The 19,972-nt window shown below is 45.9% G+C and overlaps 1 long non-coding RNA gene across 1 annotated transcript in view; it reads right to left on the reverse strand.

Annotated features, from left to right (window-relative positions):
* Positions 1-613: 613 nt before the first annotated feature.
* The window catches only part of LOC137422668 (uncharacterized), a 28,479-nt gene continuing 9,120 nt past the window's right edge, over positions 614-19,972 (reverse strand). Inside the window, exon 3 of the long non-coding RNA XR_010983572.2 lies at positions 614-666. This is a non-coding gene — a long non-coding RNA (uncharacterized LOC137422668). The remainder of the gene's footprint in view (positions 667-19,972) is intronic.

A 19,972-nucleotide genomic window follows, 5' to 3' on the forward strand; every position in this document is an offset into this window, starting at 1 on the left:
CGACTCCTCTCCGGCCTTGCTCCCCCAGCTCTCTCTGGGCTCTGTCCCCCAAATATTCCTACAGGTCACACAAGATCTGCCTGACAGCCAAGACTGCTGAGACCCCTCAGACCCTTGACGACCCTTTAATTTCCCCAAGACCCCTGAAGACCCAAAACACCATAAAGACCCAAAACACTCAAGACCCAAAACACTCAAGACCCAAAACACTCAAGACCCAAAACACTCAAGACCCAAAACACTCAAGACCCAAAACACCCCAAAGATCCAAAATACCCTTCAAGGCCCTGAGGCTCAAAAAGACCTTGAATACCCAAAAACCCAAAACACCCCGAAGACCCATTCTGGGAAATGTTGACCGAGTGATGCACAGAATGTTGTTGCAACACCTCCGTGACTAATGAGACTTAATAAATCCTCGGGAAAGAGAAATGCTGATGCCGAGGCTGTAGTCTGTGAGACAATGTACTATCATCGTGCTTGACGTGAAAAACAACAAGAAATCCCAAATGAAAACACTCACCTTCCTTTTGGTAACCATTTCCAGTTTATCTATAAAATTGAGCCCATTGCAACACTCCTCAGGGATTCTGCTGCTGCGTTGCTTCTTCTTGTTAGGGTTAGGGTCTGCTTTAAATGATCCACTGCTTTGGTTTTCCACTCCAGCTGAAATAGAAAATAAATAGAGGTAATTTACAAACAAATTTATCCTCAATTTTGTGCTATTTAAACAAAGGGGATAAGTAATCACTGTGATATACTTTCTGTTTACATGGGAAATCATAATGTGGAAAGGCTCATTGGCATGGATAAGAAGAGGTCAAATTAATTGGGATGGAGAACAAGTAATCATAAATGCCAAAGACCAATGACACTACACTAATGGCTTGAAGAAAATAGCGGGATTGAGCCAATCGGACTAATGCAGGTTTTGTGGAACAGAAACAGAGAGTACCAGTCACCTCCTTCCGGGATGTAAAAAACCTCATGTCAGAACAGTTGTACACAGAAAGACATGAGGGCGTCTGTAGAGCAATCCACCGGCACATCTGAACATTCTGGTTCCAGAACAATCATGGAAAAACAAACCAAACACGATCCTTGAAAATGAACACATCGTGCTCACGCATGACAAGATGATCCCATCATTCTGGACATAGTGCTCAAACACAAAAAAGTAAAAAGACGGCATTCTTGATTGAGGTTTTGGTTCAATGACTTTGGACTAGATGCCAACTTCATTTCAAATGAACGTTATATTTTGAACATGAATTGGAACAGGAGTCGAAAATGAACCTGTAGTTTCGCAGTATGTTGGCTCTGATTTTGACCTGATCGGGCATGCGCAGAGATGAGCGAGATAATATTTTATAGTCGGTCTGCCTGTCTGGCAGTCAAACAAAAATGAAAATCATTCCAAACAGGAAACTTACTGTTTTTAAGGGTGTCTTAAAGGACACAAACAACAGGCACGAATAACTGATTTAATGTGTAAGATAAGGTGGTGTAATATGTCACGATGTCAATGTGTATATGTAATATGTATGCCACTGTCAATGGTGGTAAACTTGTGGTATTAGCTTTTCTATACGACCATTACAATCTATTTTATTTCAATTTAATTATACTTTAATACTAGTACACCTGCTCACTACGGGAGGGGCAGGAAGGTTCATTCCTCTTTGGGGTATATAGATTACAGTCGATCTATGGTCGGGTCTCAAGAACATTGGGTGTGTGTTCATTGACCAAGTTTCTTGTGGAGAGATTGCCAAGTGGTTTAAGCATTTGAGCAAACACTCCATTCAAAACCGTTAAGGAACGGCCAGCTTGGCAAGCGCTAGCTAGCTTCTTGGTAAATGAGCAAAACCCAGGCTTACTCCCTTTCAGTTTCGTATCAAACAGCAGGAGCGAGTTTCAAAAGGCCACCACGAAAAACGCCATGTTAGCGCCAGGAAGGATCCATGTTTTTTTACCCAACCCTTGTGGGGTATATCGAGTACCATAGATCTTCGCTCTGTTCTGTAAGTAAAACTTACCTCACGGATGTCGGGATTCCTACAAATTTCTTTGTTTAGTGTTATAAATAGCATTAGCGACTGTTCAAAAAGCTAATCATACATGTTTGTAGTTTATAATATTTTTACTTCTGGTGGAGGCCGTTGGGCCATTGCTTCCACAAAAACGCAATGATAAGCCATTTATAAACGTTGACTCGACGTTTGTTAAAGGAGGAAAAACCCCTTGGGGAGGTGGGATATTTTTGGTATTAATATTCTTTTGTAATAACATTAATATTATGCTATTATCGATCGTTTTGTTATTCGAAGCAGCCTTGGAAAAACGCCACCATAAAGCTAACTTATCATGGATATACACTTCAACATGTAACCCCATTGACGGCAATGGCGGGGAAACCCCGCTCGGGGGAGAAAACCCCCATGGGGAGAGGCACAAATGAATGTGCTACAACCTTCATTGTGTAACCCTCCGTCATCATGTCAAGTTTGGTTGAGATTGGATAAGTAGTGATGGAATGTATCGCGGTCAAAAATTCATCACACAGACACCAATTGGCGAATTTTGGGATGATACTTGAACAGTCTAACACAAATTGCCCTCTTATTGCTTCCAAAAACCTCCAGTTTTGCAGTACTTGGACATGATATACAAGGTGGTGTATAAGACCACGAAACTTCCGGAATTTTTTTTTCTACGACTTTTAAAATAATTATTTTATTTTAATTAAATTATATATTTGAACCCTGTGTGGGGTAAGGTGTTCTATAAACTCCCTAGTTTACTATTAAACAACGGTGCCCCATTGCCCTGTCAGTGTTCATTCTGCTGAACAATCCTGCACTTATTTTGTCTATGCTTTTCCTTATCGAAAACATCTTTGTCAGATCCCCTTGTAATCGCCTCCTTTCTAATGGAAGAAGTGCTGTCTGTTTCAGCCCCTTGGCCCGGAATCAACGTAGTTGCTCTGCGCTGTGCCGTCCCCATGGCAATGATGTCCTTCATCAGATGTGGTGACCAAAATTGAACACAATGTTCGAGATGAGGCCACACTAAATTACTGAACAGAGCTAACACCAGCTCTTGATTTATAATTTATCCCCCTACGAATACACCCTAAAACCCTACTAGCTCCACCTGCGCTGCCTGGAAATAAGGAGGCAATCCATTGTCATCAGCTTACTGGGACAACAAAGTTGACAACGTAGAAGCTACAGCAGCTGTTCACGATCAACACTTGTTCACGATCAACACATTGTTCAAAGACTTACTCTCCTACTTTATCTACTGCAGTGACCAGACAAACATGGTCAAAGACAAGGATGGCACCAATCTAACAAGAACCAATGACTGCCTCAATTCTCCCATCTACATAAATATTATTGTTTCATCAATACTCTCTGCCGCTCCATATCTCAACCCTCAGATCGGCAGGCTGCAGCCTCTTCATTCTCTGCAGACCTGGACAAAATCACAAACTGGTCAAACAAGTAGAACATGTCTTTCAATCCTGACAAATCTCACACTCTCACTTTGTCTCTGCGTGAAGACCGTCTGGACAACCCTCCCATCTACTTTCTGAGCAACACTCTTTTTTTTTTATACAAGATCGAGGCTCGTGTAAGAGCTAACATTAATCACAAAAAAATCAAACGGACACACAAAATATATAATAAAGGGAGCGGGAGACAAGATGGGAAGAGAGAGGAAGCACAAACACAACATTTGAGGGCAGGGACATTGGGAGATATGTGGGAGGGAGAGGGCTTGGGGGGAGGAGGCGTGGGAAGGGGGGTGGGGCATGAGAGCACACCTGTGGTTGTCACAGAGGTGACCGAGGAGGGGGCGCGAAGAGGTGTGTTGGTGAGGTGTGCGAACGACGGGTGTGTGCAAAGGTGTGCGGTGGTCAGGTGTGTGACAAAGTCTGTAAGCGGCATGAGTGTACCTGGGTGTGTCAGGGAAGGTGCAATGACAAAGAGCATGGAGACGGCTGGATGTATGAGCAAGGAACGGGCTGCGGGGTGTGAGCATGCAAGTGGAGCATCGACGCTAACCGGGTTAGCGGTTAGAGCGACTTATAGCCGAAGCGGGCCTTCGGTGCGTGCCGGGCAGCTTCGTGTGCAGCGGGGACTCGCGGGGATCGTGACCGCGGCGGTTTCGAAAGAACAGCCATACGCGATCCACGCCAGGCCTCGCTCTGAACGGCCGCGTCCGTGCTCCGCTAGGCGGAGCGGGCGGCCCGGTTTGAAGGGTCGTCATGGCGACCCCCTTTTGTTGAGGCGTTCCGGCAGGGCGAGATCGGGCCATTGGATGGCTCCGTGCCGAGATGGTGCGTTGAATCTCGGCCCGAGTAAACCTCCTTGCCTGCACCGAATGCCGGACGGATCCAACCGCCGGCACCAAGCAACCCGCATTCATTGCTCGGCTTTGCGAAGCCGAGCTTTAGAAATGAATTGGCGCACCGAGAGGCTCAAGTGAGTAGACGTGTGATGAGGATAGTGTTTTGGACCCGAAATTGAAAAACAAAATTTGATGATTGGCAAAGGATTGGCAAATTTTTAATTGGCTGAAATTTGATGTGCCAAATTGGTAGTGAGAGATGCCCGATGTGGTGGGATGGCAACTCTGCCATCCCTCACAGTGGGGGCAAAGGAGCACGAGGTTTATGGGGTTTATGGCAGTGAAAACTAGCCCGGGAGGGTTAGGATATAGTGTGTATGGACCTAGAGATTGACAATGGGTAACGCTAAGGTTAGGTAGTGACAATGAAACTTGTCGTGGGGACGCAGGTAGATTAGTTGGATGATAATGACGAGGGAGCGCAATCGTTTAAAGGGGCGACTGGGAAGCGCAAGTTCCAGAGGGGAGTAGTTAGATGAGATGATGCCGAGTGTTTGAGGATCGAAAGGGTATTGAGCGTGGAAGTGTATGGAGCAGTGAGTGAGGAACAAGTGAGATTGCACAGGTGTGCAACTGAACAGGTGTATGGAGCAGTGTATGAGTGAGTGATGGTGATGTGTGTTGTGTTGACCAAATGGTCCAGGGAGGAAGGAGGGTGCAGGTGGCACCAGGTGTGATTGCACAGGTGTGCAACTGCAGGTGTATGGAGAATGGTTGTGTGGAATATATGGAGTATGGAATGGATGGTCGTGGAGTGAGTATGGTGGAAACTGTGGAGTGGAGTGGATGGTGCGAAGGTGTGGATGGGGGAAAGGAGGATGAACCCCATCACGAATACCCAGGGAGGGTAGTGTAAGAGTTAGGTAGAGGGTACAGGTAAATTGTGGTTGGATATTGGCATCTGTGGTGCGTGGTGGAAGAATGGAGTTTGGATGGGTGCATTAGTGATGTGGAAATGGCTGGGCGTGTAGCCTGTTAGTATGTGTAGTTGATTGGGCACTCCACCACTGTGAGGATGTCGGCCAGGTGAGGCCGCAGGTGGGCTCTGGGAGCCTTTAGAGTTGTGGATGGGGCCCGAGGATCCGGAGGACGGACCCGGGTAGCCCAGTGCCAGAGGGCACCGAGGGGTGACAGAGCCAGGAGGGGCCTTCCCCAATGAGATAGGTTAGGGTGAGGAGCGAGGTAAGCTCGGGTGGCAACTACAGTGGTGGAGGTGTGCAGGTGGGTAGACCTGCTGGGAGAGCTACACGACTCAGCCCGGAAATTGTGCAAGGGCACCGGGAGATGAATCGGGGGAGGGAGACCCCAAATTGATAAGCACCACAGTTTGGTCAATGGGAATTGGTTTTTAGAACCCATAGTGTAAGTTGGCCAATGGATTGGCAGGGAAGACCCCGGGTAGTGTAATGTGTGTTAAGGTCATTTAGGAAGTAGTTAGGATTAAGAATCTCCTTGCACCATCTACATCCACTCACCTGAGGTGACAGGGCTCCGCACCATGCCATGTTTTATTATTTTTATTGTGCAAATGTTTGGATTGTGAGACGCATCATGACGTGGGTATGACATTGTGCTTTGTTGTTCCATCTCTCCCTCCTTATGAGGATTGATGATGAATTGGGTGATGGCAAATTTTGAAGTAGTGGGAGTGAAGACGAATTTGGTATAGGGGAAATATGGGGAAGACGAGACATTAGTGACGAATTTGTAAATGTGTAGATTGTTGTACATATGGGGTAAGGGCAAGGGTAGTGTAGGTCACGTGGGGGGGCGTACGGTAGGGACGAGCTTTTCTCCGCTCCGTCTCCATACGCACCTCGCCTTGCATTGCCTTTATTGATGTGTACCCTTGTGACCTTACCCCTCGCTCACCTGTCTTTCCCCCCCACCTTGTCTCCCACACGAGGACTGTGCGCCACTGGGCGCCGAGGGGAGCGTGCGTGAGTCCGCCATTGTGCGACCGAAACTCTCGCAACCACAACTGTCTGCATCGATGCACCACGTATGGGCCACATGTCTGTGGCTGAGCACCACTTGTGGACCCCATGGGTTGGGGCATGGCCCCTCTGCTGGAACCGGCCATGAAGGCCCGAGATCTTGCTGGCGGACCTTGGTCACAGGGCACCTATGCCACACAGGTGAACCACAATAGTCGGCCCTGTGGGCCATAAATAAAGAATGGACATGTTTTGTGCTTGCTTTTATTATACCAAATAGGCCGCCAGCAAAGAAGATGACAACAACTAGAAGAACCATGGCCAGCAGAGGGAGCCGAAGAGCAAGACACCACCAAGGGTTTGTTGTTTTTATTTTTATTATTGAACTGTGGTGACTGTGCACCGATTGGTGCTTGATGGTGTTTTTGGTGCGTTTTTGGGTGCTTCATGGTGCGTCGATCCAGAGCAGACTGTCTTCCCCCCAAAAGAACAATCACAGGTCCTGGGTTGCCATTGTAAATAAAAATAGCGTCGTTGTAAATAATACTCCCCCATCGTAAATGTATAGTTTGAAGACAAATCCGCAATTCGGTTAGCTGTGGGCGTAAATCTGTTGGGCAGGGTGCAATGGAGCAGCGGGACATATTTATTTGTGTTTTAAAACTGTCACACTCAGGGTCAGGTTAAATGTAGAGGGAACTACACCTACGTGTCACACTAAAAGTAAAGGTAATAGGCCCGGGACGTGCCTAAGAGGAGGAGGGTGCAGTGTTGTGGATATGAGAATTGTGTTTTTTATTGTGTAGTACATTGTAAAATATCACCCTCCTTCCTCCAGTTGTGTATAAAGGTCAAAAGGGCGTCCCTTAATTAGGTCATATACAATCACGTTAGCCAATCATAGATTTCCTCCTTGTTGACAGTTATTTCCTTATTCTGTGTATTAGGTTAAGGCTTTGTCTTCCATTAATTAATACTCCATTGTACCAAATTCAAATAGAGTAGATTCCCTTTCATTTCGATTCCCTTTCATTCCCATTCCCAAAGCCTCTACTGCCAACTGCATTTGCCGCCATTACGGCGTGGTCAGCTCGGGGAAGAAGGGCGTGCCCGCCCATCGTCATCAAGGGTGGAGCCAGAGAGCCCGTGCCCACCAATCAGGGCCGAGGCGAGCTCACCGATGGGCGTGTCCTGGAGGCCGGCGGCTTGATCGCCCGAGGCGTTATATAAGCGCGCGCGGAAGCCTTTGAAAGAAGTTCTAAGAGTTGCGCCAGAGACGGCAGATGAGTCGAGACAAGCCCAGACGGAGAGAGAAAAAGAGAAGCGAACTGGCAAGTCCGAGTGGAGGAACGTGAGAGAGACCGGAGCAGCTTTGGAGAGCGTACGATGCACAGGAGGAGCTTCGCTGCGCAGTTTGGAACCGCGGCGGTTTTTGGCGATCGCAGCTCGAATCTTGACGGCGGCTGTCCGCTTCCAGCCCGACCGATCCCCGCTGAACCTTCCTCTCCCGCCAAGCCATCCACCTCCAGCGATTCGTTCCTGCCTTCATTTCCCTATTCGTGTGAGTCCGTCTTTGTTTGTTCTGTCCTGGGTTAAGTAAGACTGCATAGGTAAGCTAAGTTTCACTGTGTCCTTCTGGTCCGTCCCTCTTTCTGCCTTTATTTTATTATCCTTCCTTCTCCTTGGTTTCTTTTGGTTGTAAAGAGTAATAAATCCTATTCGTATTTCCTACCTCTTTTCTTCTTCTTCACATCCGTCGTCTTTGTCTTTTCCAAATTGAATACCTGTGGCACGATTTGGCCAACGTTCAGAATCGGGTTAGTCTTTGTTAATGGTTCAGGCCGCGGCTGCCATCCGCTCGGCAAATTACCATCTTATCCGCGGTCGCGAACGAAGCGGCTCACCGGCCTTTCCGGAGGCCGCGGTGCAGCTTCAGGGACCACGTCGGTCAATGACAAGAGAGGGGACTAATCCCCCCTCAAAGGGGAACCATAGGCCGACGTTGGGTTCCGTAACAATATATATATATACAGACTTGGCATTTAATATGGAATATTTTTTTTGTGGGGGTGAACTTACTTTTCAAGATGTCTTAGAACCAAAAGTTCATTGGAATTATGTTGAAATTATTCTAGATTTTGTTAATGTGACCTTTAAAAGAAACAAAAACCACATTTGACATTTCGAAACAAATAAATTGATCCTTGAAAGTGATGTAAACTGATATCGAACTCAATTCATGGACAGTACTGTGTTAAACTTCTGTACGTTTTCCAGAAGTATCTCTTTATTTTGCACATTAGCCAAAAACTTTTTTAACAAAAACAAAAGTTAACTTACGACTGGGATTACGGACAGTAAAATTACAGTTCAGTACTTCGTGTAACCCCCACGAGCATTCAGGAGAGCACGTACACGTTGAGGCATGCTGTTCACGAGATTTGCCAAGGTTTGGACAGGAATCGCTTGCCATGCAGTGACAATAGCCTGCTGCAACTCACGCACAGAGGTCGGCTGCTGGTCCAAGTGGTCGATTTGACGCGTTAATTCTGCCCACAAGTTCTCTATCGGATTCATATCCGGGGACATGGCAGGCCACTCCATATGCTCTACACCACGGTCAGCAAGAAAGTGTTGGATCATGCGAGCACGATGAGGCCGTGCATTGTCATCTTGGAAGACAAAGTTTCCTCGAAAGGCTGCACGAGCAAATGGAAGCAATGTTTCTTCCAGAATGACCCTGTACTTGAACTGGTTCAGGTTTCCATTCAGAACAACCAGGTCAGTTTTGCCCCCTGCATGAAAAGCAGCCCAAACGGTCACCCCACCACCTCCAGCTTGGACTCTTGGCACTATACAATGTTTGTTGTAGGCTTCATGCACTTGTCTGCGCACTCGGACGCGGCCATCTTGACGATAGACCAGAAATCGACTCGTCACTGAAGATCACGTGATTCCAGTGTCCTGGCTGCCATTGACGGTGCTCTCTGGCCCACTGCAATCGGCGCTGGCGGTGTTGTCTGGTCAGGCGTGGCTTTCTCAGGGGACGCCTGGCACGATAGCCTGCTTGAACCAGTCGTTGGTTGACTAGCCTTCTGGATACAGGCACATTTGTCAGTTGCTGCCACTCAGCCCTAAGCCGATTAGCTGACTTGGTACGGCCATTGCGGACTAACCGGTGCAGCTGGCGATCATCCCTCCTTGTGGTTCTGCGGGGACGTCCTGGCCTCGGTATTGGAGTAGGGACACCCCTCTGAGCATTTCGTTTCAGGATCTTTGACACCTGACCTTGAGTGATGCCATACTGCTGAACAATAGCACGCTGTTTCATGCCGTAATTTCGTAAAGCCACCACTCCATGACAAACAGCATTGTCGAGTTGACGGACCATCTCCAGAGGAAGCGGCAATAACTTTTGGAGACGTGCAGCAGTTGTTTTCCACTAATACAGAACGCAACAACCCTTGTATACCCGACTGTGAAGCCAATCATCAAATGCACCTGTCCGTACATTTTACCACGCTACCTGTGATATAATCCTGTTGCTGACTTATTGCTGCGACAGACAATCAGTGGCATGGTTCTTTTAACAAATAAATCACCAAAGTGTAAAAGAAAGCCACCAGATTGATATACTGAGTTAAGAAAGTAAACCCAAGTCAAGAAAAAATATATATTCCATATTAAATGCCAAGTCTGTATATATATATATATATATATATATATATATATATATATATATATATATATATATATATATATATACAGTCACGTGAAAAAGTAAGTACACCCCATGTAAAGTTTGGACTTTTTCAACATACAGCTATTTGATCTTCATTTCAACAATATTGATAGATAAAGGTGATACAATATAACAAATATCATGAAACATTTACATTTTGTAGTCCATTGTATAATTTAAATAAACATAAATGCAAATTTCACATGTGGAAAAAGTAAGTACACCCCTACATTTATCACTACTTCAAATACCTAAAATTAGAATCAGGTGCACCAGCTCAGGTGCAAATGATTAGAACATCGATCGAGAGGATCTTGGAGGAACCTGTCTTATTTAAACCTCAGACATTTAGTTTGGTTTGCTCTTTGTTGTTGAAGTGTGCGGCGTCACCATGCCTAGATCAAAAGAGCTCTCTGAGGCCTTCAGAAAGAAGGTTGTAGATGCCTACGAGTCTGGGAAGGGATTTAAAAAGATCTCCAAACAATTTGAAATCAATCATTCGACTGTCAGGAAGATCATCTACAAGTGGAGAAGAATCCAAACAACTGCCAACTTGTTCAGGCCAGGCCGTCCCAGCAAGTTCAGCCCGAGAGCAGACCGCAAGATGCTGAAAGAAGTCTCTAAGAACCCCAGAATGTCATCACGGGACCGACAGGTAGCTCTTGCCACTGTTGATGTCAAAGTGCACGAGTCTACCATTAGAAAGAGGCTGCACAAATTTGATCTACATGGGAGGTGTGCCAGGAGGAAACCTTTGCTGTCCAGAAAGAACATCAGGGCAAGACTAAAGTTTGCCAATGAACACCGAGGCAAAGACCAGCACTTCTGGAACAATGTGCTCTGGACAGATGAGTCAACGGTAGAGCTATTTGGCCACAGTACCAGAAGACATGTTTGGCGAAAACCAAAGACAGCATTTGACCACAAGAACCTGATACCAACTGTAAAGTATGGTGGTGGAAATATTATGGTTTGGGGCAGCTTTGCTGCATCAGGGCCTGGGCAGCTCACCATCATATAATCCACTATGAATTCTTCATTGTACCAGAGGGTGCTTGAGGATAATGTGAGGCCATCTGTCGGAATGTTGAAGCTCAACCGAAGGTGGACCTTGCAACATGACAATGACCCTAAACATACCAGTAAACCCACCAAGGAATGGCTGTAAAGAATGAAATGGAGGATTCTGGAATCGCCAAGTCAAAGCCCGGATCTAAATCCCATCGAGATGTTGTGGGGGGATTTGAAACGAGCTGTGCATGCAAGAAACCCCTCAAACATCGCACAGCTGAAATAATTCTGCCTGGAGGAGTGGGCAAAAATTTCTCCCAGTCGATGTCAGAGACTGGTAGACAGTTATAAGAAACGCCTACTTGAGGTTGTTTCTGCCAAACGGGGCAATACCACCTATTAGAGCCAAGGGTGTACTTACTTTTGCCACATGCGAAATTTGCATTTATGTTTATTTAAATTATACAATGGACTACAAAATGTAAATGTTTCATGATATTTGTTATATTATCTCACCTTTATCTCTCAATATTGTTGAAATGAAGATCAAATAGCTGTGTGTTGAAATATGTTGAAAAAGTCAAAACTTTACATGGGGTGTACTTACTTTTTCACGTGACTGTATATATATATATATATATATATACAGACTTGGCATTTAATATGGAATTTTTTTTTTCTTGATGGGTTTACTTTCTGAACTCAGTATATCAATCTGGTGAGTTTATTTTACCCTTCGGTGATGTCTTTGTTGAAAGAACCATGTCACTGATTGTCTTTCGCAGCAAGAAGTCAATAACAGGATTATATCACAGGTGGCGTGACAAAATGTAAGGACAGGTACATTTGACGATTGGCTTCACAATCAGGTATATAAGGGTTGTTGCGTTCTGTATTAGTGGAAAACAACTGCTGCACGTCTACAAAAGTTATTGCCGCTTCCTCTGGAGATGGTCCGTCAACTTGACGATGCTGTTTGTCATGGAGTGGTGGCTTTACGAAATTCTGGCATGAAACAGCGTGCTATTGCTCGGCAGTATGGCATCACTCAAGGTCAGGTGTCAAAGATACTGAAACGAAATGCTCAGAGGGGTGTCCCTACTCCAATACCGAGGCCAGGACGTCATTTAATCGTGTTCTGCTCCTCGTGTGCGGCCTTGTAGTTGTACCCCCGTCGGTGTTTGTTATCTTAATCGTGTTTTGCTTGGCTCTTAGTTTTTTTCCCTTCTACCCCGAACATAATACTCTGTCTAACGTTCTAAATCCCCACCTCCCCCCCCCCCCCACCCCCAAAAACCAAACAAACAAACAAAAAACCAAAAACATTTATTTTCCTTTCTCCACGTGTACTGTTGACTCATCCTGTATTTTCTGTCCAGGTGTGCTGTTCGCCCCGCCCCCATTAACTCCTTGCCATCCACCGTTTGCCCTTCACGTGACTCGTGGTGGTCCCTCCCGGCTCTCCCCCCGTTGGTATTTTTGTGCACATAAGATTGTTCATGGTTCTGTTTAAATATTATTTAAATATGTATAACCTTTCCCCTTCAGTGTTTTACTCAGTGGTATTTTACAACACGCTGTTTTTCTTCCTATTTAAAAGGCTTTTCTCAATTTCCTCTCCAACTCATTCCACCTCAAAAAAAAGAAATTCAATATCTTATACGTCTCCCTCACTACATGGTCTAAATTCACATTCATTCCATCCCTCCTCCATCATTCTGAACCGGATTGCTAACTTGAAAATCACAACAAACCCAATTTGTTTTCAATGTTCGTCTTTCATTAATCATCCACTTTCTAAACTCCCCTCTTGCCCCTCCCATCCAAATCCCTCCCATCCAAATCCCTCCCCTTGCACCTACACTCCTAAACTCCCCCCTTGCCCCGCCACTCTTAAACTCCCCCCTTGCCCTTCCACTCCTGAACTCCCCCCTTGCCCTTCCCCTCCTAAACTCCCCCCTCACTCCTCCCATTCAAATCTCCCCCCATACCATTCCTCTCCAATTCTCCCTCCTCCCCCCTCCTCCTCAAAGCTGCCTCCTCCCCACTTCGTCTCCCTTCTATCTCATACCTCCACCCCCCCCAACCTTCTTCTTTCCTCTGCCCCCCCCCCCCCTCAAACAACCCCTCTCTGTGCCTCATCCCTTCACCTTCAAACCTTTCATCCTCCTCATCCTTCCCTTTCTTGGAACTCTTCTGCAATCGCTGACACACTAACAACTGCTCTCCCTACCTCCCCCTCTCATCCTTCATCTTACCCTACTCCTCCCCTCCCCTGTCCTGTACCCGATGCTCCCCTTCTCTCTTCATTAACGGTATGGACCTCAAACATCCGGGGCCTTCGCTCAAACCTGACTGATCTCTCCATACAGGTTGCTTCTGACAATCCAGACTTGATCTGCTTAACAGAGACTTTCCTCCTTCAAGATGTCTCTGATTCCTTAATATCTCTTCCTGGTTACTCCCTCCTCCGGTATGATAGACCTGAGCCTCGGCCTGGTGGTGGGGTGGCTATCTTTATCAAAAACTCTCTTCCTCACTCTCCTTGCACTGCCCTCTCTCCTCCTCACCCCCAGGAGTACCTCTGGCTACGGCTTCCTCTCCGCTCCCACCTTTTGTTCATATGTGTTCTGTACCGTCCCCCAAATAGTGATGACTCCATCTACATTTCACTGTCTGACAACATGGACCAACTTCTATCCACTCATCCCAACTCTCTCTTCCTCATATGTGGTGACTTAAATTGTCATCATGCCACCTGGTTGGGTGTGGGTTCCTCTCTCACCAGTCATGGCACCTCAGCAAAGGACTTCTGTGACTCACTGGGATTGACACAATCTGTCAATTTCCCGACCCGGATCTCAGCCAATGGAGTATCTTCTCTTCTAGACTTGGTTATGACTAACTTCCCTGCTAATGTCTGCTGCTCTTCTTCTGCTCCAATCGGTTCTTCTGATCATGTGCTTGTCAAAGTGGAGATCTCTCTGGCCATTCTCAGAGAGCCTCCTCAGCGTCGACGAGTCTGGCATTTCACTCAGGCCGACTGGGACGGTCTTCAAGCAGCCATCAATCGTCTGGATTGGTCTCCCATCTCCACTGCCTCTGACATCAATTCTTCCTGGGAATTCTTCCAAAGCAAACTGATCTCTCTCATGCACAGATTTATCCCATCTCGTCTTCAGTTGTCATACCCTTCCTCCCGTCCATGGTACACTGAATCTTGTGGTGAGGCAGTTGCCCTGAAACAACTTGCCTTTGCCTCTTGGAAGGCTAATCCAACTGAAGGAAATCTCAGTTCCTTCCACCAAGCTCGGAACAAGTGTGTGTCTACCCTCAGGAGTGCCAGGAAGCACTATCTCTCCTCACTCAAGAATGAACTCTCAAACCTGTCTCCTTCCTCCAAATCCTGGTGGCGTCTGGTCAAATCCGTTTCTGGTGTTTGTTCCCCCTCCATCCCCTCCCTTACCTCAAATGGCCACACAGTTGACATCGCACGTGACAAAGCCGAATGCCTCAACTCTGTGTTTGCCTCAAAATCCTTAGTCCCAAACCCATCTCTCTCTGTTCCCACCTTTCCCAGTCGAACCAAACTGCTCCTGGACTCTGTGACCTTCTCTCCTGACAAGGTGGAGGAGTTTTTGTCAAACCTCGACTCTGATTCTGCAACTGGACCAGATGGCATCAGCCCACGGGTCCTAAAATCCTGCTCTGCCGCTCTATCTCACCCTCTCTCTGTTCTTTTCACGCTATCCTTTGCTCAAGGTCATCTGCCAGCATCCTGGAAATCAGCAAACATTACCGCTTTACACAAAAAAGGTGCAAAAACAGATCCTTGCAACTACAGACCAATCAGCCTGCTCCCAATTATCAGCAAAGTCATGGAATCCATCATTGCTTCGGATATGAAATCTTTCCTCTTCTCCAATGGCTTGATCTCTGATCATCAATTTGGTTTCAGACCAGGTCACTCTACTCTGGACATGCTGCTTCTGCTGTCTCAACAATGGATGGAGGTCCTCAATGCCAAACAGGAAATCAGAGCTGTCTCCCTTGACATATCACGTGCCTTCGATACGGTCTGGCACCCAGCTCTGCTCACCAAACTCTCCTATGGTATCCATGGAAATCTCCATGCATGGCTTGCGGACTTCCTCTCTGGTCGTAGTCAACGTGTGGCCCTGAATGGATTTCTCTCATCTCCCCTTCCCGTTCAGGCTGGAGTTCCCCAAGGCAGTGTGCTGGGCCCTGTGCTTTTTCTGGTCTTTATCAATGATCTCTCCGACTCTCTGGAAAATCCTCTGTATCTCTTTGCTGATGACTCCACTCTCTGCCGCTCCATTCCTCTTCCCTCAGATCGGCAGTCTGCAGCCTCCTCACTCTCTGAAGACCTGGACAAAATCACAGACTGGTCAAACATGTGGAACATGTCTTTCAATCCTGACAAATCTCACACTCTTACTATGTCTCTCCGAAAAGATCGACTGGACAACCCTCCCATCTACTTTCTCAACAATCCTCTCCAAGAAGTTCTGTCGCTCAAGCTTTTGGGTCTCACCATCTGCCATGATCTTTCTTGGGAAAACCACATTTCCAAGCTGGCCTCCAAAGCCAGTCGCCGACTGGGCATCCTCCATCGTGCGAAGTCCTTCCTAGGCACACCTGAGCTCCTCACCACATACAAGGCTTTCATCCGCAGCTCAATGGAATACTGTTCTCCCCTATGGGCTGGTGCTCCTGCCTCACACCTGGCTCGGCTTCACGCTGTTGAATCCAAAGCTTTCAGAATCATTGGAATCTCCCGCGATGAAGCTATCTCTGAGGGCCTTTCACTCACTCACCGCAGGCAGGTAGGTGGTCTTTCTGTCTTCTACCGACTCCTCTCCGGCCTTGCTCCCCCAGCTCTCTCTGTGCTCTGTCGCCCAAATATTCCTACAGGTTGCACAAGATCTGCCAGCCACCCTCTGATGGTTAAACTGCCGAAATCTCGGCTCTCTGCTCACCTTCACTCTTTCATTCCTCTTTTCTCCCGCCTCTGGAACAAACTCCCACACTCACTTCAATCACACTCCTCCCTCCAGGTCTTCAAAACAGCTGTTCACCACCATCTCTTATCTTCCCCCATCCAAAACCTTGATCTTTTCTACCCCCACTAATTCACCCCAGATCCACCTTGTTTGAAATTCCAACTTCTTTCCTGGAAGTCTTGGCAGTGTCCATATGTTTTATACCTCTCCCACCCCCCCCCCCCTTCCCATGCCTCCCCCCCAAAGCCCTCTCCCTCCCACAGTTCTCTCGATGTCTCCATGTCTCTCGGTCCCTGCTCTCAAATGTTGTGTTTGTGTCCTTCCCCCTCTCTCCCCATCTTGTCTACCGCTCCCGATGTTATTTGTTTTGTGTGTCTGTTTGTCTTTCTGTGATTAATGTTCGCTCTTTCACGAGCCTCGATCTTGTATACAAAAAAAAAAAAAAAAAAAAAAAAAAAACCACAAGGAGAGATGATCGCCAGCTGCACCGGTTAGTCTGCAATGGCCGTACCAAGTCAGCTAATCGGCTTAGGGCTGAGTGGCAGCAACTGACAAATGTGCCTGTATCCAGAAGGCTAGTCAGCCAACGACTGGTTCAAGCAGGCTATCGTGCCAGGCGTCCCCTGAGAAAGCCACGCCTGACCAGATAGCACAGCCAGCGCCGATTGCAGTGGGCCAGAGAGCACCGTCAATGGCAGCCAGGACACTGGAATCACGTGACCTTCAGTGACGAGTCTAGATTTCTGGTGTATCGTCAAGATGGCCACGTCCGAGTGCGCAGGCAAGTGCATGAAGCCCACAACGAAGATTGTATAGTGCCAAGAGTCCAAGCTGGAGGTGGTGGGGTGATCGTTTGGGCTGCTTTTCATGCAGGAGGCAAAACTGACCTGGTTTTTCTGAATGGAAACCTGAACCAGTTCAAGTACAGGGTCATTCTGGAAGAAACATTGCTTCCATTTGCTCATGCAGCCTTTCGAGGAAACTTTGTCTTCCAAGATGACAATGCACGGCCTCATCGTGCTCGCATGATCCAACACTTTCTTGCTGACCGTGGTGTAGAGCATATGGAGTGGCCTGCCATGTCCCCGGATATGAATCCGATAGAGAACTTGTGGGTAGAATTAACGCGTCAAATCGACAACTTGGACCAGCAGCTTACCTCTGTGCGTGACTTCCAGCAGACTATTGTCACTGCATGGCAGGCGATTCCTGTCCAAACCTTGGCAAATCTCGTGAACAGCATGCCTCGACATGTACGTGCTCTCCTGAATGCTCATGGGGGTTACACGAAGTACTGAACTGTAATTTTACTGTCCGTAATCCCAGTCATAATTTAACTTTTGTTTTTGTTGAAATTTTTTTTGGCTAATGTGCAAAATAGAGATACTTCTGGAAAACGTACAGAAGTTTAACACAGTACTGTCCGTGAATTGAGTTCGATATCAGTTTCCATCACTTTCAAGGATCAATTTATTTGCTTCGAAATGTCAAATGTGTTTTTTGTTTCTTTTAAAGGTCACATTAACAAAATCTAGAATAATTTCAACATAATTCCAATGAACTTTTGGTTCTAAGTCATCTTGAAAAGTAAGTTCACCCCCACAAAAAAAATATTCCATATTAAATGCCAAGTCTGTATATATATATATATCTCTACTAGCTTGGCTCAGCTCGCTGCGCTCACCTCACCAAGCGTCGATACTGAGGAGCGGGCTTATTTTAGCTGAGGCGAATGACTGTCCCTGAGTTGCTGTGTTGTCATGATTTTCACCAATCATAATACAAACAATTACTTGGCACAAATGTATTTGTTGTGTTTGTGATATTACATTTTTATAGGCAATTTAGGTTGAATGTTTTTTTTTTCAAGAAAGAACCCCTCGGCACATACATAGGGGAGGGGTAGGTGCAGACTGGAAGTTTGGGACGATTACACCTCACCACCACGTAATTCAAAACACCTCACCACCAAGTAATTCAAAACACCGCACCACCACGTAATTCAAAACACCTCACCCCCACGTAATTCAAAATACCTCACCACCAAGTAATTCAAAACACCTCACCACCATAAAACACATAATAAAAACACCTCACCACCACGAAATTAAAAACACCTCACCACCATGAAATTGAAAACACCTCACAGCCATCAAGCACGTACTGAAACACCTCACAGCCATAAAACACGTAATAAAAACACCTCACCACAACAAAATTAAAAACACCTCACAGCCATAAAACACGTAATAAAAACACCTCACAGCCATAAAACACGTAATAAAAACACCTCACAGCCAAAAAACACGTAATAAAAACACCTCACCACCACGAAAATAAAAACACCTCACAGCCATAAAACACGTAATAAAAACACCTCACAGCCATAAAACACGTAATAAAAACACCTCACCACCACAAAATTAAAAACACCTCACAGCCATAAAACACGTAATAAAAACACCTCACAGCCATAAAACACGTAATAAAAACACCTCATAGCCATAAAACACGTAATAAAAACACCTCACAGCCACAAAATTAAAAACACCTCACCACCAAATAATTCAAAACACCTCACCACCACATAATTCAAAACACTTCATCACCAACTAATTCAAAACACCTCACCACCACCTAATTAAAAACACTTCACCACCACGTAATTATAAATACCTCACCACCACGTAATTCAAAACACCTCACCACCATGTGATTTAAAAACACCTCACCACCATGTGATATTAAAACACCTCACCACCACGTCATTTAAAAACACCTCACCACCACATAATTCAAAATACCTCACCACCACATGATTCAAAACCACCACAATGTTATTAAAAACACTTAACAACCATGGAAACAAAAGTTTGAGGGAGTCGTTAAGTGACAACACAGACACTGCCGAGATGTGTAGATATATAGATAAATGACTGTACCCGAGTTGGCGTTTTGTCATGGTTTAAACCAATCATAATTCAAACAATTATTTTGCACATATATATTTGTAATATACGTGATATCACATTTTATAAACAATTGAAGTTGAAAAAAAAAAAAAGCCCCCCCCCCAAAAAAAAAAAAGATTGGAATATTTTTCAAAAGAAATACCCTTAGGACATACCGACGGGAGAGATATGTGCATTCCAGAAGTTTGGTACGATTTCACAAAAGTTTGAGAAAGTAGTTCAGTGACAACACAGGACAGACGCTGCACAGATATATATATATATATATATATATATATATATATATATATATATATATATATATATATATATATATATATATATATATATATATATATATATATATACAGATATTGTTGCGGTTTTGGCACCTTCACTTTTGTAAATAATTCTTGTAAATATTCCATCATTTAAAAGGTTAAAGGTTGCACCCTTAGTTAGGCCACAGCAACACGTAGGACACCATAGGACTTTCAGTTATTTCCTTTGTATGTGTCTAGTTAAGCCTGTGTTCCCAATAGTTGAATCTGAGTTGCATTAATCAAATAAGATAGGCCCCATTCCATCCATTTTGCCAGTCTCTCTCTCCAAATTGTGGCACGCGCCTCTGCCAGCCGCAGCCGCCTCAGCGCTTGCTCCAAACGCCATTACGCATGCGGTCAAGCTTGGAGAAGAAGGGGGCGGAGCGCCAAGAACGAGGCGTGGCCCTGTCAACGAGCCGTCAAGGGCGGAACTGGTGAGCCCTCGCCATCCAACCAGGGCTGAGGTGAGCTCACTGGCGGGCGTGTCTCGATGAAGCGCGCATTGATTTCAAAGCGCGTTATATAAGCGCAAGCGCCAAGCGCCCTCACGGACTGCGCGGGGAGA

The sequence above is a fragment of the Myxine glutinosa genome, chromosome 2 (assembly GCF_964187855.1).
Source record: "Myxine glutinosa chromosome 2, kmMyxGlut1.1, whole genome shotgun sequence".
NCBI classification, from domain to species: domain Eukaryota; kingdom Metazoa; phylum Chordata; class Myxini; order Myxiniformes; family Myxinidae; genus Myxine; species Myxine glutinosa.